The following is a 2,864-nucleotide window of genomic DNA, read 5'->3' as shown; positions in this document are numbered from 1 at the left end:
AAGGTAACACTCTGCCATGTGTTTAATACACACAGCCCTGTTAGTTTATATTAATGTGTGTACGGTGTGTAACACACTACTATGTGTTTGACACACACAGCCCTGTTAGTTTATATTAATGTGTTTAAGGTGTGTTTGTCCTTCTCTCTGCAGGCTGTCAGGCTGTAGAGTCACACAGCGAGGCTGTGATTCTCTGGCTTCAGCTCTATTTTCAAACCCCTCACACCTGAGAGAGCTGGACCTGAGATACAATCACCTAGGAGACTCAGGAGTAAAAGCGCTGTCTGCTGCTAAACTGGACACACTCACACTGCTGTAAGTACAGAGAGTTTCCACACTGCACCTCACATACACACACACACACACACACACACACACAGAAGGGTTTGGGGGGGCATGGAGGGCACTGTACAAACCAGCATTACCTAGGAGGGTTGGGGATCTACAGTGGAGGGTGCTGCACAGGATCACTGCAGTAAATAGTTTTATTTCTGTGATGAACCCGGCAGGATCCCACCATTGTCCATTCTGTATGCGGAGAGAAACTGTTTATCATAGTTTTTCTGGGTGTGCCAGACTTCAGCCTCTCTTTTCTTTTTTGGGAAGTTCATTTATTTTATCCTTGGTTTCCCATACAATCAAAGACGGATAAGTGCCAGCTAATTTATTTCATTTCAGGGCTAAAATGGCAGTTTCTATAAGTGGGAAAAATATGATTGGTGGAGGGGACAGGCAAGATGTGGCTGTTGTAGTTTGGGGTTTGATCAGGGACACAGTGATGGTGGAGTTTCAGTATTACAAAGCAATGGAGAACCTGAGTGTGTTTCAGAGTGTGTGTGTTATAAGGGTGCTTTATGTTCAGTGGAGGGAGGGGAGCTATTTTTGCACACGGAATGGGGTGAAGGAATGGAATACATTTCCTTTGTGACAGATTTGTGTTTTTTTCTTTGTTTTCATTTATGTGATGTCATTGGCATGTTGAGAGTGGAAATAAAGGATTGTTAAAATTCAGAATTCTGTTCTGCTGTTCTTACAGTGTGGACCATGGAGGAGAGAACAGGACCAAACCAGGACCAAGGAAATGTGAGTGTGTATCGACACAGAACACTTTCCATAGATACACACTCTGTTGTGTGTGTGTGTGTGTGTGTAAGAGACTTCTCTCTTACTCACGTAAACACACATGTACACAAACACACACACAGGTACTATCACAGCTCTTTCTCTCACACACACATTAAGAGGTGAATATTAATGATAATTAATCTCATTAATGTCTCTGGTGTGCAGATGGCTGTCAGCTCACACTGGATCCAAACACAGCGCACAGAAAGGTGTCTCTGTCTGAGGGGAACAGGAAGGTGACACAGAGACCGTGGAGAGAGGAGCTGCCATATCCTGATCATCCAGAGAGATTTGAGCATGTGCCCCAGGTTGTGTGCAGAGAGAGTGTGTGTGAGCGCTGTTACTGGGAGGCTGAGTTCAGTGTGTCTATGTGGGTGGGGGGACGGGTTTCTATAGCAGTGACAGATAAAGGAATCAGCAGGAAAGGACCGGGTTCTGACTGTAGGTTTGGAGGGTTTAAAAACTCCTGGAGTCTGGATTGCATATTCAAATGCTCTGATAAACTCAGATACTCTGTCTTTCACAATAAGAACAAAACACACATACCTGCCCCCCCCTCCCCCTGCTGCAGAGCAGGAGTGTGTGATGATGCTGGTAGAGGAGCGTGTGTGGACAGGGTAGGGGTGTGTGTGGACCGTCCAGCCGGCACTCTGTCCTTCTACAGAGTCTCTGGCTCTGACACACTGACCCTCCTGCACAGATTCCACACACACTTCACTCAACACACACCCCTCTATGCTGGATTTAGAGTGGAGAACTCCTCAGTGTCCCTCTGTTAACTGGAGTAGAGACACACACACACACATTCACACACACACACACATGTGCACGCACACACAAACATGCACACACACACACACCCTCATGTACACGCACACACACACCACATTCATATGCCCACTCACACACCACACACACTCATATACACATACACACACACACACACTCAATCACACACTCACACACACACACACTCAACTACACATAGACACACACACACCCACACCTAAACACACACACATACTCTCACACACCCTTTCTCTCTCACACTCATGCACACGCACTCACAAATACACACACTAATGTACACTCATGCACACGTACTCACACACCTACGCACGCACACACTCGTGCACACACACACACACATACACACTCTCACACCCAATCACTCACACACCTAATCACACACATGCACACACACACCTACACACATGAACACACACAATCTCTCGCACACACAAACACACACATTCACCAGTTCACTCTCACACACACACACACACACGCATGCATACACACACACTCACTCTCTCATACTCAGTCACTCACACACACCCTCTCTCTCTCACGCACACACACACAAACTCATGCACTTACGCACACACACATACATGGGTGCAGAGACACAAACACGTGTCAACACACACATTCACATTCCCGTACGCATGCACACACATGCATAATCACACACACATTCTCTTACCCGTGTACACACACACTGATGTACACTCATGCTCACGCACTCACACACCCACACACGCACACACTCTTACACACACATACACACTCTCTCACACACATACCTACACATGGACACACACAATCTCTCGCACACACAAACACGCTCATTCACCAGTGCACTCTCACGCACACACACACACACATACATGGGTGCAGAGACACAAACACGTGTCAACACACACATTCACATTCCCGTACGCATGCACACACATGCA

The 2,864-nt window shown here is 46.7% G+C and overlaps 1 long non-coding RNA gene across 1 annotated transcript; it reads left to right on the top strand.

Annotated features, from left to right (window-relative positions):
- The first annotated feature begins 158 nt into the window (after nucleotides 1–158).
- LOC135246394 (uncharacterized) lies at nucleotides 159–2,584 on the top strand. The gene is made up of 3 exons (XR_010327655.1): nucleotides 159–315; nucleotides 1,037–1,083; nucleotides 1,291–2,584. It is a non-coding gene; the product is annotated as an uncharacterized LOC135246394 (long non-coding RNA).
- The last annotated feature ends 280 nt before the right edge of the window (nucleotides 2,585–2,864 follow it).

Source organism: Anguilla rostrata, unplaced genomic scaffold, assembly GCF_018555375.3.
Source record: "Anguilla rostrata isolate EN2019 unplaced genomic scaffold, ASM1855537v3 scaf0252, whole genome shotgun sequence".
Taxonomy (NCBI): Eukaryota; Metazoa; Chordata; class Actinopteri; order Anguilliformes; family Anguillidae; genus Anguilla; species Anguilla rostrata.
Note: the sequence above shows the minus strand (reverse complement) of the source record. Positions and strands in the feature narration are given on the sequence as shown.